This window comes from Lissotriton vulgaris, chromosome 10, assembly GCF_964263255.1.
Source record: "Lissotriton vulgaris chromosome 10, aLisVul1.2, whole genome shotgun sequence".
Classification (NCBI taxonomy): Eukaryota; Metazoa; Chordata; class Amphibia; order Caudata; family Salamandridae; genus Lissotriton; species Lissotriton vulgaris.
Genome location: NC_141698.1, coordinates 778,360,083 through 778,379,934, shown reverse-complemented (window position 1 = coordinate 778,379,934; position 19,852 = coordinate 778,360,083). Strand labels below are relative to the sequence as shown.

Genomic DNA, 19,852 nt, shown 5'->3' with positions numbered 1-19,852 from the left:
TGTAAGGAAAACCGGTTACTGTGAACTATGTCATTATGGTTATCAATATGTCATTGGTAAAGGTTCACTGTTCACGTTTTTATGCATGTTTCAAGCTCTTATACGTTTTTCATGTGGTATTCCATGTTGTCAAATCCCAGGGAAAAAGACGCGCTTGTATTGCAGCAAAGAAAAGGAAAAAAAGACGCGCTTTAAAAATGACACGCATCTTTTTGGTGCGCGATGCAAAATGATTCGGTGCTCCGTTCTCGGAGTGCTCGGCAGGTTTGGGCGTGGCACGCTGCCATTCCCCGACGTCCCAGGGTGTGGCTAGACTATAAAAGCCACACCCAGGGTTCCAGAAGACGCTTGGTCTTCGGAGCATCGTGGAAGCAACACCTGCGTTCGAGAGCTCGCGTACATCGTCGAAGGCCCGAGTCAGAGTCAGCCAACCTCCAGGAATTATCGGATACCTCAGAATAAAAAGCTAAGTACATTTTTCTCGTCAAGGCGCCCAACGCTAGGATTCAAGAGACTTTGTTTTAGGATTCAAGAGACTTGTTTTGGACATTGGCAAATAATATTTAATGGTGTTTTCCAGCATATTCTTTTGTGAACCACAAGTCAAAGACTAATTAGAACTTGAATGTATATGGTTATTTTCAAGGTATTCTTTTGTGAAGCAAGTCAAAGACTAACTCGAACATTAATGTTTATAATGTTTGAAAACCTAGGTGGTACATGTTAAAACAAATGTATAGATAATATTTATCCTCACAGAATTTTCTGAAGTTTCAGCCGGAATCTCAATGGTTTTAATAGTGAACTAAACTATTAATCTTTACGGAAAAAGTCGTGTTTAAACCTACCAAGCAGGGAAAGGAAGTGAGTAGAATTTATTCTAAGGCATTTTACAGATAAAAGAAAAGGTTTAAGGAAAGTGCAAATAAGTGTTGTTTCTCTCCATAGCATTTTCAAAACCTAATCTGGGGGCGGACAAGTCAACCACCTTCTACTGAAAACCTCAACCCTTGCGCACACCACGACGACGACATCCTGGACGCGAAGACTTATCGAGTAGTTCGCAGGTAGGAGACTGCTTCCTCAAAAGTCAAGGAAGAGTTAGAGGAGTAGAATAGGAGATTAAAGTGCTTAGGATTCTTGCTAAAATATATGTTCTTGTATATATTTTCAGGTCGACTACTAGACAACAAGTAGCGTCAGATCCGGCCTCTCTCCCTGACTGCTACCCATCATCCTAGTGTGTTAATAAGAATCACTGGCTGAAAAGGTAGGGTTTTGGGGGATTGGTCCATAGCGTCTCTGCAAAACCGATCAAGCACCTTACAGGTAAGGTTGGTGTTCAGCTCAGGTAAGAGTGCTTGATCATATCTGACAGAAGACCAAGCCACGGCAAAGTTTTGCCCAGACGCTATGGATGAATCTCCTCAAATCACGTTGCAGGATTTAGCTACAGTACTATTAGAAATCAGGGCAGAAAATGTAGAATTAAGGAAGGATTTAACGGCTATTCAGAATAAAATTACACCAAGTCCTCAGACCTGGACCTTTACTTCAGATAAAAAATCTTATATGAAACCACCAATCTTTCAGCCAACCATGCATACTCTGTATAGTGGGGAAGCTAATTCTAATACGTCAGGTAATCCTCAAATTCAGGTGGTTACTCCAGTTTCTATACCATTAGCACCACCTGAGAGGTTCTATGGGGATTGTAACAAGTTCACCATTTTCTTAAATCAGTGTCAGTTACATTTTGTGGCGAAACCTACAGCATTTCCCGATGACTCTTCTAAGGTGGCATTCATCTTGTCCTATTTGGGCGGAGATGCTGCATTATGGTCCGTACCTTATGTAGAAAGGAATGATCCCATGTTAACTGATTTTAGAAGATTTAAAAGAGCAATGAAGAAATTGTTTGCAAAACATGTATTTGTGCAATCTGCAGATCATGAACTGCTGAATTTAAAGCAGGGGTCTTCAGATCTTCTACATTATATTTCAATCTTTAACAGGCTGGTTATTGAAGCAGAGTGGCCTGAGGAGAAAAGAGTTTCATTGTTTTATCGTGGGTTACGTGATGATTTAAAGGATATGATAACACAAATTTTAGATCCACCTACAGATTGCGAGGAATTCATAGATCTGGTTGTTAAATTAAATCACAGAATTTCTGAAAGGAAAGGCGAGAGGGGGAAAACAGACTTTAGAATGATGATCTTTAAAGAAAAAGGGAATGTAAGAGCAGAGTCTTCCCCTTCTAAACTTGATCCAGTTGAGCCAATGCAAATAGGCACAGTTAGAGGACCCCTCACTAAGGATGAGAGAGAGAAGCGCCGAAAACTGAACCAATGTATGTACTGTGGGAAAACCGGGCATTTTATAAAAGATTGTCCCACACGTCCTGTAAGGCCTAAGACCAAAATGCCTGAAGTTGCAACAATACAACAGTCGGAAAACTAGCTCTCTCGGTAGATACAGAGGTCAATCTACCGAGTCCGTCTATCACTTTGGCCTCCTTAACTCCAACTGCCTCTCATTGTCACCTGAGTATGCGTATTCTTCTTCAGTCTCAACTGAATAAGGAACGGTCCTGGTCCATAGATGCCTTAATTGATTCCGGAGCAACTGGAAATTTCATTGACACTAAATTATTTCAGAAGTTAGGTCTAGGACAAATAGTTAAGGATTCACCAGAAGTAGTTAGGGCTGTGGACGGAAAGGAACTCACGTCAGGACTCATACAATACCATACTGAAAATTTAAACATGACTTGTGCAGAAAAACACACAGAGGAAATAACTTTTGACATAATTGATGCACCTCAATTCGGTTTGATTCTGGGGATTCCATGGCTAGTTTTACATAATCCTTATATAGATTGGACTAACAGGAGTATTTTATTCAAGTCCGATTACTGTCATGCTAAGTGTTTCAAACAATTCCCAGGTTCGGAATTGTTAATCCAAGGATATGACTTTCCAAAAAGATCCAAGAGTGTTCTAGTGGTTGCTGGGGTACCTGAAGAATATCAAGACTTGTTGGATGTATTTGACAAGAAAAAGGCAGAGACATTGCCTCCTCATAGAGACTTTGACTGTCAAATAGATCTGGTCCCAGGGGCATCCTTGCCCTGTAGTCGTATTTACGCTTTAACAGAGAAAGAAAATGAACATCTACGTAATTATTTGGATGAGTACTTGGCCAATGGGTTCATCCGACATTCTAAGTCTCCGGTCTCTTCTCCTCTCTTCTTTATCCCAAAAAAGGGAGGAGAATTGCGCACCTGCATCGACTATCGAGCCATCAACAATGTGACGGTAAAGAATCGATATCCCTTACCTTTGATTCCGACCTTACTTGATCAGATCAAAGATGCCACCATTTATACGAAACTGGATCTGCGAGGCGCATATCATTTGGTGCGAGTTCGAGAGGGCGATGAATGGAAAACAGCCTTCAGAACTAAATTTGGTTTATATGAATACCAGGTGATGCCCTTCGGACTTTGCAATGCACCAGCGGCGTTCCAGTTTTTTATAAATGAGGTGCTGAGAGATTTTTTGGATATTTGCTGTATTGTCTACATTGATGATATCCTAATTTATTCAAAAAACAAAACTGAGCATGTAAAGCAAGTACGAGCCATTCTTCAACAGCTTTTACAAAATTCTTTGTTTGTCAAACTTGAAAAAAGTTTGTTCCACGTGACCACAGTGGACTTCCTGGGGTATATCCTTAGTCCAGCTGGAATTGAAATGGACCCAAAGAAAGTCAAGGCAATAATTGAATGGCCCAGTCCCTCTTCAGTAAAGCAGATACAGAGTTTTCTGGGTTTTGCGAATTTCTATAGGCGATTTATTAAGGATTTTTCTCAAAAAATTACGCCTATCACAAAATTGTTACGCAAGAACACAAAATTTGATTGGACTTCAGAAAGTGAACAGGCTTTTCAAGATCTTAAAGATCTATTTGTGACAGCCCCAGTGTTAAAGCACCCTGACCCCTCCCAGCCGTTCATAGTAGAAGCTGATGCTTCACAATTTGCCATAGGAGGGATTTTATCTCAGAGAAGTATTAAAACTGGACAACTACACCCCATTGCATACTATTCTAGAAAGTTAACCCCTCCTGAACAGAATTACGCAATTGCAGATCGAGAGTTATTGGCTATAAAAGCTGTGTTCAAAGAATGGCGACACTACTTGCTAGGGGCTCGACATCCAATAACCATATATACAGATCACAGGAATCTACAAACCCTCAGATCCGCTAAAGCTTTGACTCCTCGCCAACTGCGTTGGACTTTGTTTTTTAATGATTATGATTTCATCATAACCTATCGACCAGGAAAAGAAAACAACAAAGCTGATGCTTTATCTAGAATCGGTTTAAGTGATGACCTGAATCTACAAAAGGAAAAGTTACACCCTATAATTTCAGAGGATAGGTTTCAGATTGGTCTTGTTAACTCAGACGTTTTACCTGATATTGAGAAAGCCTTACAAGATCATACAACTGCTGAATGGAATAAGCGTTTTCCTTTGTTGCAATGGAAAGATAATTTGTTGTTTATGAATGACCAAGTTTTTGTTCCCAATGCAAATTTACAAGAAAAAGTAATGCAAAATTACCATGATTCTATGCTGTCAATTCATCCAGGGGTTACCAAGATGTATCAACTCATAAAAAGACACTTTTGGTGGCAGAGCATGTTAAAGGACATTCAGAAATATGTACAAACATGCACTGTCTGTAGCAGGAATAAGGCGGTTCATAAATCTCCATCTGGTCTTCTTATGCCTTTGCCAGTTCCTCCTCAGCCTTGGCATACGGTATCTTTAGATTTCATTGTAGAATTGCCTCGCACCACTTCAGGGTTTACCACCATTCTTACAATAGTGGACCACTTTTCTAGATATGCTCATTTCATCCCTTTAAAAAAGCTTCCATCTGCCTTGGAGTTAGCACACATTTTTGTCACACAGATTGTTAGGTTACACGGAATCCCATCTGTGGTATTATCAGATAGGGGTTCACAGTTTGTGTCACATTTTTGGCAAGGTCTAGGGAAATCACTAAAGATGGAAATGCGCATGTCATCCAGTTATCATCCGCAAACTGATGGACTAACTGAACGCACAAATCAGACAGTGGAACAGTTTCTACGCTGTTTACTAACCACCCATGATCAGGAATGGTCAGATATTATTTGGGCCGCTGAATTCGCTTATAATAATTCAAACAATTCTTCAACTGGTATGTCACCCTTTTTCTGTGTCCATGGTTTTCATCCTAAGGATATGCTAGGTATAGATAAAAAGGTTTCTGATGATATGCCAGCAGTCACTGATTTTGTAAATAATCTGGTCTCGATTCAACAAGAAGCTCAGCAGCAGCTAGTGCATGCAAAAGAAGTACAAAAGAAATTTGCTGATAAACATCGGTCAAAACAGCCTGAATATTCAGTGGGTGACGAAGTGTGGCTGGCCACAAAAAATCTAAGATTAAAAAATCATAAAACATTTCGTCCTCGATTCATAGGACCTTTTCCAATAGAAAAGATTGTTAATCCTGTCAGCATGAAATTGAAACTACCTGATTCTTATCGTATCCACCCAGTGTTTCACGTCTCACTACTGAAACCTTATGATCCTGACACTCGGAAGCTTATTCAGCCACCTGCAATCGATGTAGAGGGTGATTTAGAATATGAGGTAAAGGCAGTCTTAGATTCCAAGAGAAGGAAAGGTAAATTGTTTTACTTGGTGGACTGGAAGGGCTATGGTCCAGAGGATCGCTCTTGGGAGCCCCTAGAAAACTTAAAAAACTCTCCCAAAGTCTTAAAGACTTTCCATAATCGTTTCCCAGACAAACCAAAGCCAATCCCAATGGTATTAGGGGGGATTCTACGGGGAGGGTACTGTCATGACACTGTCTTTCCAAGCCCATGACGAGCCTAGAACACCCTTCGAGAAAACCCACCCCTATCCCGTGCAACCTGCACTCCTGTACCTAAAAGGAAGAAAGGGGGTTAGTATGTAAGGAAAACCGGTTACTGTGAACTATGTCATTATGGTTATCAATATGTCATTGGTAAAGGTTCACTGTTCACGTTTTTATGCATGTTTCAAGCTCTTATACGTTTTTCATGTGGTATTCCATGTTGTCAAATCCCAGGGAAAAAGACGCGCTTGTATTGCAGCAAAGAAAAGGAAAAAAAGACGCGCTTTAAAAATGACACGCATCTTTTTGGTGCGCGATGCAAAATGATTCGGTGCTCCGTTCTCGGAGTGCTCGGCAGGTTTGGGCGTGGCACGCTGCCATTCCCCGACGTCCCAGGGTGTGGCTAGACTATAAAAGCCACACCCAGGGTTCCAGAAGACGCTTGGTCTTCGGAGCATCGTGGAAGCAACACCTGCGTTCGAGAGCTCGCGTACATCGTCGAAGGCCCGAGTCAGAGTCAGCCAACCTCCAGGAATTATCGGATACCTCAGAATAAAAAGCTAAGTACATTTTTCTCGTCAAGGCGCCCAACGCTAGGATTCAAGAGACTTTGTTTTAGGATTCAAGAGACTTGTTTTGGACATTGGCAAATAATATTTAATGGTGTTTTCCAGCATATTCTTTTGTGAACCACAAGTCAAAGACTAATTAGAACTTGAATGTATATGGTTATTTTCAAGGTATTCTTTTGTGAAGCAAGTCAAAGACTAACTCGAACATTAATGTTTATAATGTTTGAAAACCTAGGTGGTACATGTTAAAACAAATGTATAGATAATATTTATCCTCACAGAATTTTCTGAAGTTTCAGCCGGAATCTCAATGGTTTTAATAGTGAACTAAACTATTAATCTTTACGGAAAAAGTCGTGTTTAAACCTACCAAGCAGGGAAAGGAAGTGAGTAGAATTTATTCTAAGGCATTTTACAGATAAAAGAAAAGGTTTAAGGAAAGTGCAAATAAGTGTTGTTTCTCTCCATAGCATTTTCAAAACCTAATCTGGGGGCGGACAAGTCAACCACCTTCTACTGAAAACCTCAACCCTTGCGCACACCACGACGACGACATCCTGGACGCGAAGACTTATCGAGTAGTTCGCAGGTAGGAGACTGCTTCCTCAAAAGTCAAGGAAGAGTTAGAGGAGTAGAATAGGAGATTAAAGTGCTTAGGATTCTTGCTAAAATATATGTTCTTGTATATATTTTCAGGTCGACTACTAGACAACAAGTAGCGTCAGATCCGGCCTCTCTCCCTGACTGCTACCCATCATCCTAGTGTGTTAATAAGAATCACTGGCTGAAAAGGTAGGGTTTTGGGGGATTGGTCCATAGCGTCTCTGCAAAACCGATCAAGCACCTTACAGGTAAGGTTGGTGTTCAGCTCAGGTAAGAGTGCTTGATCATATCTGACACCACCTGTCCATCCCAACGATTATCTCTAACCCTCTCAGGCACCAAAAGGAAAACTACAGAGGCGCCGTCCCCATCAACCTCACTAATGTGCCCATCACTATAGAATCTTCCTCCACCCTCTGCGCCCCTAGCCTCAAATGCATACTTCTCAATTGCAGATCGGCCCAAAGACATTCCGCGGAGGTCGCCGACCTCATCATGTCTCATGAACCGGATCTAGCCATTCTGACTGAAACATGGTTGTCTGATTCTTCTACACCTATCTTGGATATCCTAGTCCCCCCCCCCAACTACTGTATCACTAGACTTGACAGGACCAAAAAGACAGGCGGTGGAATTGACAGGACCAAAAAGACAGTGGGTGGAATTGCCTGTATTTACAGAAGAAACCTCTCAGTTTCTAAAGCGCCCGCCCCTTCTCTTGCTTCCTGTGAATACCTCTGCCTTGATGTCATCAGCGAAAGCAAACCGGTTTGCTCACTACACATCATATACCACCCACCTGGGGACAAGCTCTCCTTCTGCCAACAACTCATGGACACAATATCAACCAATTCAGGACGGCAAAACACCCACATTTTCCTTGGCGACTACAATCTCCATTGGAATGACAGCAGTGACACAGTGGTAAATAGCCTCAAAAGCTTCCTCAACGCCCTTGATCTCACCCAAATATGCAATAGCCCGACCCATGAGAAAGGTTCTATTCTAGACCTTATCATCTCCAAAGAGGACGCTATTCAACTTGAGTCAATCCAACCTTGTGACTGGTCAGATCATCATATTGTCTCCTTCCTTATCAATGAAAAAATTAAATTTAACACAGTACAACTCTCTAAGCCCAAAGTCTGTAAAAGGGACATGAAGAAACTCAACCCAAACTCCTTACCGCCTAACAGCTGCAATCTCCTACTCCTCCCGTCCGGCGCTACGGACGTTCAACTCCTGACTGACCACTATCTAAATGCTATGTCCACAATAATCAATGAGGCTGCACCCATGCAACTGAAAAGAGTCTCGTCCAAGATCTCCAACCCTTGGTATGACGGCAGCCTCAATGAGGATAGACGGGCCATGCGAATGGCAGAGCGCACTTGGAGGTCAGCCCCCTCAGCACTGCACCTAAAAAACCTGAAGAAACAGAGAAACGCCTACTTCAGGAAAATAAAACGCTCAAAGAGATTTCTTCAGCCTCCAGCTCGCCCAAGCAAAAAAACGCCCAAGGAAATTGTTTGAGTTAATCAGAACACAATCCAAAGAACAATCCCAGACACTCAGCACCATGGGCGCTACACCTTCCTGTGAAGACTTCGCTGCTTTCTTTAACCAAAAAACCGACAACATAAGAAGCGATCTCCTCAATGACGCAATCCTTTACTCCAACCCCCAACACACAGCAGCGCCTGAACCAAAGAACAAGGCTACATGGTCATCCTTTGGCACCTACTCCGAAGAAGAAATTGGCAGATTGCTCAGCACCCTAAAACCATCCAATCACCTCACTGACCCCCTTCCTGCAAACGCTGTAAAAGACTTTACCCCTTTGCTCCTCCCACTCTGGACTAAAATTATCAATAGCTCTCTTCAACAAGGATCCATCCCTGACGCCCTCAAAGTCGGACAAGTCACACCTCTACTAAAAAAAAAACAACAGCAGACCCCACTGATCTAAACAATTACCGTCCGATTACAAATATTCCCACCCTCGCTAAACTGTTGGAAAAATGCGTACAGCTACAACTGACTAAACACATAGACAAGTTTGATCTCCTCGACGCTCATCAATCAGGCTTCCGTGCAGGGCACAGTACCGAAACTGCCATGACTCACATAGTGGACGACGCCCTCCAAATACTAGACCAAAACAATACCTGCCTCCTCATCCTTCTGGATCTCTCCTCAGCATTCGACACAGTTAAACATAAGAACTTACTCGATCTGTTAAACACAAGAATGGGCATATCAGGGACTGTTCTCAAGTGGTTCACCTCCTTTCTACACAACCGGTCACAAAGATTCAAAAGCAACAACGCAATGTCCTCTCCGGTACCTGTATCGCTAGGCGTCCCTCAAGGATCCTCCCTCTCCCCAACACTGTTCAACCTACTTATGGAACCTCTCACTACTTTGCTACAGACATCCAATGTTCATTTTCATATGTATGCCGACGACACCCAACTTTATCTCAAAATACAATCTCCCAAGGACATCATGGTTCTGAACACCACGATCAGAAACACCCAATCCTGGCTTGCCGAGAATCACCTCAAACTCAATGCCCTGAAAACGGAGTTCCTCCTGATCTCACCTCCCGCAAAAATCTCTACGGCTCAAACATGGCTTAAGCATTTAACGGCTCTAAATGTACAACCTACCGTCGTAGACGCAGTAAAATCTTTAGGCATAACACTTGACGCCAATCTCAACATGCAGCAGCACATCAGCAAGGCAACCAAAGGAGCGAACTTTCAAATCAACACCTTGAGAAAACTTAAACCCTTCCTCCCAGCCAAAGACTTCCAAACTGCAGTACAATCTATAGTCATCCCGCACATAGAGTACGGAAGCACCGCCCTCTGCGGGCTCCCCCTAACTACAACGGCTCCCCTAAGAGCGTCCCTTAACGCTGCAGCGAGACTCATCACTGGCTCAAAAAAGCACTCGCATATTTCCCCTGACTTTAAATCCTTGAACTGGCTACCTTTTGAAGCCAGAATACATCTGAAAATCGCCTGCATGACTCGCAAGGCTGTACACATGAACTCACCCGCCTACCTCACTCAAAAGCTGACAATCTCGGGTGGCTCTAGAATTACTAGAAGCACAAGCAATCTTCTGCTGAAACCTCGAAGATTCCGGAAGGAAAAAACCTATAAACGCTCCTTTTCAGGAATGGCACCCAGGATCTGGAACTCCCTCCCTCCTGAAACCAGGCTCATCTCCCCCAACAAACTGTTTAAGAAAGAAGTAAAAGCGATCCTCATGGCTAAATACACATGATCTATTACTCAGTATTTTCATGAATCCGCTCCGTAATTACCTGCCTTGGACCCCTCGGTCTACTTGTACTACTTGTATTATGACTTATTTGATTGTGTACGTTCCCTCTCTGTATATTATGTTGTTGACGCACCTGTCTGCACACTGTACCTACACCACCTCAACTATCCCTACTTTTGTACTACTGATGCACCTGTGTGACTATACATCCTGCACTCACCTACCTCAACTATGCACACCTTTATGTTATCTCCTAAAACACGTTAAGCACGCTTAAACAAGTATATGCTCACTTTTGTACTTTTATATTATTGGCGCAACTGTTTGACTATGCACCTTGTACAGACATTACCTCACCTGCGACCTACCTCCTGTTTGTTTTTTGACCTACCTATGTAACTATGCACATGTACCTTGACTATCACCCCCGTGCCATTGTAAAGTGCTCTGATATCTGCAAAGATCTTGTTCGCGCTATATAAAACTTTCAAAATAAAATAAATAAATAAACATGCCTTTTGTTAAAGTATCCACATTAGACCAGATGAAATAAGATACTGACACCGCAGAGGAAGCCCTACAGACTCCTACTCTTCGTGGTTAATTTTGCTGCTCTGGCTTCAAGGGCGGATACAAGTCCTTTGCCACAAATGCCTCCACTTCCCAGGAGAAGCAGGGACAATCTACCTACACTAAAAGTTTTACAGAGGCTCCTTTGGAGGCAATTATAACAGAGGACAAAACAAGGGTGCTTCAATGTGATGAAGCCTTTCCCACCAAACAGTGACTGCCCCCTGCCCCACTAATCACACAACATATGTCGGGGAAAGACTACAGTCCTTTCAGTCTGGGAGAACATCACAATAGACCAAAGTTAATAGCCATTATTCAACATGGCTACTGTCTGGAGCTCATTACCACACCACCCAACATCCTACCTCGCAATCATAGATTACCACACCACTCAGCATCTCATCTCGCAGTCGCAGATTATCACAAGATCACCTAAAACATCTGAAATAAGAGTTCAAATCCCTTCTTCTCAAGAGGGCGCTAGAACAAATTCCCCTTAGTTACAAGGCACAAGAGTGTATTCACTGTACTTTCTAATTCCAAAAAAGGACGGATCACCATGACCAGTACTAGGTCTCAGACCTCTCAACTACTACATTCTATCAGAACACTTGCACATGGTCACTCTGCAAGATGTCTCTCCACTTCTACAGATGGGCGGTTTTAGGGCCACTCGGTAGCTAAAGGATGCCTATTTCCATACACCAATTCATCTTGCTCATCGCTAACACTTCAGGTTGGAGATACCAGTTCAAGGTTCTCCCCTTCAGTTTCTCTGCCTCACCAAGGGTATTTACGAATTGCCTAGCAGTGGTAGGAGCATGTCTACGTTGACAAAAAATTAATTTATTCCCATATTTGGTAATTGGCTAATCAAAGCCAAAACCCATCAGCAGTGTCAGCAACACATACAACTGACAATAAACCTGCTCCTCAAATTAAGGTTCCCAATCATTGAACCCAAGTCTCACCTTCAACCTCTTCAACGTTAACCATACTTAGTAGCAATCCTCAACACACACACACATAGCTTACCCCAATCACGCTTGGATACAGAACTTTCAGACACTTCTACCTCAATTTTAGCCGGGGAAAAACCTCACAAATCCATTGTCGTGCCTCCTCTGGTTATGATGGAATTTGCATGCCATAGTTCCCAGTGCAAAACATGCGCCCATTACAGAAATGTGTGTCTAGTCATTGGTCATAGGCACCGGGTCACCACGAAGAGCTAGTGTTGATAGACCGCCAAACTAACCATTCTCTGCAATGATGTAATCAAACAATTTGTTGAAGGGGCGGCCTTTTCTAGACCCCGTACCTCAAATCACTCTTAAAAATAGATGCTTCAGAGACAGATACAAGGTCAGTAGGATTACGAACATCAATCTCTAAACATCACCTACTTGGATCTTCAGGCAGTTTTTCTTGCATTGCGAGCGTTCCATCCCCATTTATCTCGCAAGGTTGTCCTAGTCTGGACAGACAATATGACAGCCATGTCAAAACAACGCTTCTAGATCTCTCAGTGGTGCCACAAAAGAAGCTCCCTAGCAGCTGGACTTTCTCACTCGAGATCAAGGACAGATCAGGCACCAAGATGCTCATCCTAGCGATTTGGCTTCTGATGTCTTGAACTTTTGTTATTTAAACTTAGCATCAGAATGTATGGATATTCTTAAACATGCATGCAGACCTACTACTAGAGCCTGTTATGCTGCAAAATGGGAGTGTTTTGCATACTGTTGCCAACCTAAACACATTAATCCTATCACGGCCACTGTGCAGAACATTATTTCCTACTTGCTTCATTTGCAAATGTCCAAGTTGGCATCCACTTCCATTCGATTGCATTTTGCTGCCTATCTCCAAAATAGACAGCATCTATCACTCTTCAAAAATCTTGTCATTAAAGCATTCATGGAAGGACTCATGAGTCATCCTACCACGTGTGCCTCCAGCACCATCCTGGAACCGGCCTTCACCGAGGCAGTCATTCGCGTGGGGGAACGAGATGGCCCCGAGAGTTACCCGAGGCCCTCCGCCACCCACGGCCCAAAATGAGGCATAGATCGCTCGCCAACCCATGAGGCAGTGCCAGAGACGATTCCACCTCACCCCCTGTCAAGGAGGCCACCTGCAGGGAAGGACGAGAGGGACCCGGAGAGGGGCGAGAGGTTCTCACCTCGACCAGCGCTGCCCTGTGGGCTCTGAACACCTTGTGTGTGCTGGCTCAGGCCTCCTCTTGTTTGTGGGACTCTGCTGAATCTCAGCAGAGCCCCCGTAGGGTGGTCAAATGGACTTACAGCATCTTGCGTTGGATGTGCGGGAGCTGGTGGCGTTTATTCTCCGCTCAGCCCTGGACATCTCAGAGGTGTTGGGCCGGGCCATGGCTTCCTCGGTCGCTCTCCTTTGCCATTATTGGCTTTGGGATGGAATACTCCCTGAGAATATTCGGGAGCGCCTCATTCACCTTCCGTTTGATGGCAGCTTTCTGTTCCATGCCCCGGCCGGCTCCGCCATCCAGCGGCTCTTGGCAGGGCTCCGTCCTCCTCCGCCGTATCATCCTCCGTCCCCTCCTCAGTGATTCCTGAGTCGGGTTGATTCTGGGCCTTCTTGGGCCGGTTGTTCTGGCAGTGGAGTGCTTTTTTTAGCCATTGCGTCCTTCTGTGGGTCTTTGGCATTGTTGGCTGCTGGACGGCCCTGTTGTTGATTATGTGTATGTGTTACGCAGACTTGGCCCTGAGATTAGGCTTCTTCTTGCGTGGGCTGCTTGTCAAGCCTTTCGCTGGGTTGTTTTTTTCCCCGTGGCTCTTTTGTTGTTCCTCTGCTGCGGAAGTTCTTCCAAAGAGGGTATCCATGTTTGGGGAATCCTACCCTAGGTCGTATGGCTTGCGCTCTGCTGAAGGGTACTAGTCTACTTCGGGTGCCTGTTATCCATGGCATTTGTGTAGGTAGCTTTTGCTCATTGAGGTTGTGTGCGTGGCCACTCGTAGTGGTGTACCCGGGCATTTCCTCCTTTCCCTGCCCTGATGGGGTTCCGGTGTTCCGGTGCCCTGCTGCTCTGGCTACTCCAGGCTTGGGGGAGATTGCTTTATATCCCTGTCCTTCCCTCCTTGCAAGTGCTATCCCCTGATTAAGGGTTGTCTGGCCATGTCTTGCTTTGTTCCTTGTGGGTGGTTTCCCACTATGTTTGGGTGGCTTGGAGGGCTGTTGTCCTTGTCTGACTTGGGACTGGCCCCCTTTATCTGGATGGGGGTGGTATGTTTGCTAGGTGTACCATGACATTATGCATTTTCCTTGCCTCTGGGGCACAGGAGTGGGAGGCTGTCTACGTGCTGACAGGCTTGCTCTTTCTTCTTTCCTGTCTTTGGGTTCTACGGTGTAGCCACTGTTCTGTGTGGTGGTGTTAGTCACCACTTCTTTCCAATTTTTCTGCTCTTCGCACACTGTTCCCATGCTTCCAGTTTTTCATCTGGTGATACCGCGTTGTGGTGCCGAAAAGTTCTCAGAAGAAAACTGACGTAGGCGCGCAGGGGCGGGTCTAATGTGACATAGCTGACGTCACATGCGCTGATGACGCCTTGGCAGAGTCGCGTGGTGTCGCCCAGCGCCGGCGTGTAGGGATGCTGTGGCAAAAATTTTTCCGGATCCAGTCTCACGCCTGGGGATAATTCTCTGTGAAGGAATCTGCAACTAGAATAGTCTCTAACAGGTACATCGTTACCGAAGGTAAGTAACTTGTACGTTTTTCCCCTAACATGGATTCAGTGGCATAAACAGCTCTTCCTACTCTAGACATAAAAAGAGCACTCGTTATATGTACATAAAACAAAATCTTTCAGGAAAACAAAGCAACTCTTTGTGGCCTTTTCATCGCTGCATAAAGTTAACCCTATATCCAATTCCGGCAAAGTCAGATGGTAAGTAAAATGCCGAGAATGTTAATCGCGCCCTCTGTCCTCGCCAGACGCTTGTGGCCATTGCAGTTATGCTTTACATACTTCTCTTGGCATGGACATCTTAAATCGAACACTTTTCTTTGACTCCTTTCTCGCCCGCCTGCCCGAAAACAATCGAACAAAGGAGTTGATGCCCATGCACAATCTCACCAAGAGGAGGAGTCAGTCTGCCTTGTGACTTTAAAGATCAATTTAATGGAAAACAAAGTGCCCAACTCCGATCCCAACACCAGATGGCAGGATTATGCAGGGCATGTCAAGCTACAGCACTACATGCCACAAACAGATGCTTACTGGGTAAGAAACAATCATTTTTGCAATTGTATCAGCTCATTGTGTGAGTGAATTGCAAGCACTTTCAGTGCAACTGCCCTACACCATCTTTGCCTGGACAAATTAGTGCTGAGGGCTCGGGCTGCCTTCTTACTGAAAGTCGTGACTCCTTTCCACATTGTACAATTGATCACTATGCCAATGTCATTTGCTCCACTCATCTCTTGAGAAAAGGGTATGCAGACTGTGCTGCATTATTCAGAAGGATATTTCGCCATCTTCGGTGAAGCAAGTGCGAAGGGCGTGCAGTGTGTTACTGGGGAGTTAAACGGTTGCATAGAAAAACCTGCGTCTATAGTGTGTTGGTGTTTATTCTGTGGGGAAATGTCTGCATATCCTCTAAAAGTGAGAAGAGCCTTCCCCAGTTGGACTTCAAACAGTTTTGTTTTTACATTGACCGTACCAAGGAGCAATGAGTGGGCAAGACTATTTTAGTGAGATATCCAAAGCAAAGAAAGGAACAATTTTGAGGTGGATAATCTGCAAGCATTAAGATGAGCAATGCAAAAACCAGGAAGCAGCCCCCACAAGGTCTAAGAGTCCATTTCACCAGTGCTTAAGGCCACTATAGTGGTGTTGGCATGAGCGATGCCTACCCTTACATCTGCGAAAACTGTGGTGTGGGCATCGGTGCATACTTTCATGAAGCACTACTGCTTGGACCTGGAGGGTTTTTTGATTTATGTCCACGCTACTGACCGTCTGCCTTTGGGAAATAGTGCTTTTGAGTGACTTAGTACAGAATCGTATGTATTAGTGGGTAGAATTATCGTAATTTGATTTTGCATAATGCAGAACCAACATTTGTTCTACATATTAAGTCTAAATGAGCCACTAAGAGCAGACACTTGCAATTAAGTTGTTCTGTTACATATGTGCTAAAATATTGGCAGAAATGCTTTGCAATTATGCAGGGTAGCATGAATTTAGATATTTTGCACCTCTCCTTTCGAATATCTGTAGGCATTAAACTTGATCTGGAAACTTTTGCATAGCAATTCCCTCCCGTGCCGACAGGTGGTGTCATGCAGCAGCGTCCTACCTTGTGCTGCCTGGCCACATGCTGATGTAACATTGGGACCAGTATATATGTATACGCCACCTGCCTAAGCAGGTGGCAGTTCCTTTATTTCTGCGCCAACCAAAGCTTATCCGGAGCATCAATTGTAATTTTGCAGATTTTGGTTTTCCCTCATCATTTTCAACGGACTAATAGTTCTACATTCCTGTCCTACAATCCGATGGACTTTACCTGCGGTTTTAGGTAGGTCAAGAGCATTTTTAGTTACCCGGGCTACCCTTTAGCATGACCAGTGCATCTCAGGTGTTCACAAAGGTGATGGTTGTGGTCATAGCTAATTTCCAAAGGTTGGGAATACCAGTTTTTCCGTACCTAGTAACTGGTTACTGAAGGCAGATTCGCCTCAAACAATCTTAAACCACCTACAGACAACAGCACTCCTGTTGACATCATTGGGGTTTTCCATCAACATGGCAAAGTCACACCAGATTACTTAACAATGGTTCCCTTGCCACCCTGAGCCACCCTGGATGCGCTGCTCTCCCTGGCCCTACTTTGGAGGTGGCTGAACGTTCAGGGCATTTCCCTGATTTCCCAGCACCTTGCAGGGTCTTCAAACACCACGAAGGAAACTCAGCAGCTGGTGCCTAGCAGATCATGAACAGCAGTTACACACGTAGGTGGCAGAAGGCGTCTTCCAGCAATAGGGAGAACCCTGGGTGATCTATTTGCCCCGCAGAGAACGTGGAGGGCCCAACTTTTGCATGCTGGAGTTCCCAAAATAGTCTCCTGTACAAGACTCCTTTTACACCTTTCCATTACTACTTTTCCTGTCCAGAGCGATCAAGAAAATCAAGAGACTGTGCACAAGTAATGTTACGGGCTCTGGACTTGGCGAGGAGAATGTGGTAACCAGAACATCTAACCATGATCACATGTCCTCCTTTCGGGAGTCTTTCCATTTACAAAAGCAGGCCGAATAATGCCCCCGAGATTACACAACCTACACCTCCAAGCGTGGCAATTGAGCAATGAAAGTTGACATTTTCCCTGCGGTAGTTGGTTTTATTCCGGCAGCCAGTTGTCCTTCAATGAACTCTATCTATGCAGGACACTGAGAGAAATGTTTTGCTCGGTGTTCTACTCCTCACATCCTACCCTTACTTAGTTCTCTAATCTGATAATTATTTTATTAGGCAAGAAAGGCCTTAGTCTGGCCAAAGTAAAGGTTACTTATCTGTTCTCTCAGCCTTTTTTGCATTTACTGGATCAGCCATCCCTCTTCAGATCAACTTGTGCATCTTTTTTTCTTTTTTGAAGGGGCCCACCCATATGTCGCAGCGACTCCTCTACTAATGCTGCAGAGGGATCAAAATCTTCCTTTGACATACCTGATGTTTTTGCCTTTTGAGCCTATGCACAGTATATATCTACATAGATTACTACACTTAAACTGGTGTTCCTCATCACCATAACATCTTCCAGGCGAGTTCCACTATTTGTATCCTGAAGGACAAATTAGTCCTTCATGCCCTTTTATGCTGGGCAATCCATCAGCTTGTCAACATTTTATGCACGTCCTCATTCATCGAAAGAGGTAGAACAGTTCTTTAGTAGGGGATCTCTGTGTATAGTCATAATCTAGTGATTAGTCCCGCCCATGTGCGTGGACCAGGAGCAATCGAAATAGTCTCTTAAGTTGTCTTCTTCTGCAGTCCTGCATAGACAGTTAAGAGAAAATCAAAGGCAAATAATGCAGCCTAAAACTACCAGGCTACACTGGCCAGCACTTCATCTTGAAGTGAAAAAGATAGCCAAATAATATTAAATTTTATACACTTTGTAAAGTTTCACACCTAGAGAAACTCCCCTTCACAAAATCCTTCATCAGCAGGCATACAGTCAGATTTTACTCTTATTTTACTCCTCTTGGAAGTGTTTCCCAAGAGTCGCTAGCTGATTTTGGTGGGTCGTGAAAGTCCAAGCAATACATAAAGATGCGTTCAAATTTTGTATTTATCTTATCAATTTATGTATTATTATATATGTATTATGTATTATTATATATGTATTTATTTATATGTATTATGTATTATATTATATGTATTATGTATTATTATATATGTATTTATTTATCTTATCAAATTTGCTGCGCTTTAGTGACAGAGGTCAAATGTTAGGCTAAGTCCTCTGACAAATTGCTGCTTATTTTTTTGTTATTTTAAGAAGGGTATTGGTGTTTACAAACTCCTCTCAAAAAATCTTTATTCGGTTTAAAAAGAAACCAAAGAAAACTCCTCTCAATTCCCAGTCAGAGAAAGAAAAGTAAAGTGAATTATAGGACAATCCTGCTAGGGTACAGTGAACTGTACACATTTAGCAGGCCGCAAAGCAAAAATAATGCTAATTGTTTTGTAATTCTGAACTGTGATATAAACAAAGATTTTATTGGGATCAAAACAATCAAGACTACTTTTCTTGGTTATGCGCAAATGATAAATATTCACTTGAACCCAATTTCCACCCATAATTTGTGTGCAATATAGTCTTCTCATTAAACACACTGTCACACGATTCTGAAGTTATATTAAAAAATTGCCTGCCTCGTCTATTAAAGCTACTGAAAGTTTGTCATGCAAAAAAAGTGGGTTGTAGTCCTAAAATGTTAAGGAAACTCTTGCTTATGGCATTGCTTTGGATGGGTAATTATTCAGAAATGTTCATATATGTTACAGATTGAAATAGAATAGTCCCAGATCTATACATGATTTTAAAAATAAAATTTTCCAATGCATAATTTCCCTAAATGTTATGGTATTGATAAACGTTTTCCATATTTATACTGCATTGTTTTTAAACATGTTATTGGTAACTTAACTCATTTAGGTATTTGTTTATTTTCAGATAGATGATGATATCGGATCCAGGTTTCTGAACTGTGAAGTTATGTTTCTGAACATTTATTTCTTCTATCAGGAAGATGAAAATGGTTTCAACAAAGGCCAAAATTAGCTCTGCAACTATCTTCACACTGTTGAAATTGTTTTTTAATAGGGAAATATTTATTTCTGTTCTTTTTATGTGTATGTGTCATACCAAAATTGATGTTTACTTTTTAATAAAATATAAAGTGTGGCTTTTATTTTTGTGCTAGTCCGTTCAAATATATAAAGTGCCGCTACTGCATTTATAAAGTAAATGTGAAGAAATGTATCTGGTAAGAGTCTTCTAGCTGCATATGCCTTACCTTTGAATTTCCCCAGGCGTCAGATTGGATCTGTGTTGAAAAGTGGGTTTCTGTTGCAGTGCCCCTACCCCCCATCCCACTGTTTGCCTGACTTTTGATGCACCTTTGACTGTACAGTACTGGGTCCCTGCTAATCAGGTTCCCAATACCCGTCTACTTACCCTAAACCCATACCACAATTGGCACAACTTCAGACCCACCTGTAAATTCCTAGTAAATGGTACCTAGGGCATTGGGACATAAGAGATCCCCTAGGTACCTCTCACCAAGGCCTTGCCAACTGTCACTGCATGCCTTG

General features: G+C 43.2%; 1 protein-coding gene across 1 annotated transcript in view; it reads left to right on the top strand.

Annotated features, from left to right (window-relative positions):
* HNRNPA2B1 (heterogeneous nuclear ribonucleoprotein A2/B1) overlaps positions 1-19,449 on the top strand; it is a 244,146-nt gene extending 224,697 nt beyond the window's left edge. Inside the window, exons 1-2 of the transcript XR_015300707.1 lie at positions 2,413-7,107; positions 19,212-19,449. The gene's annotated coding sequence lies outside the window, so the exon portion shown is untranslated. Of the gene's footprint in view, positions 7,108-19,211 lie in introns of the transcript that reaches the window.
* The last annotated feature ends 403 nt before the right edge of the window (positions 19,450-19,852 follow it).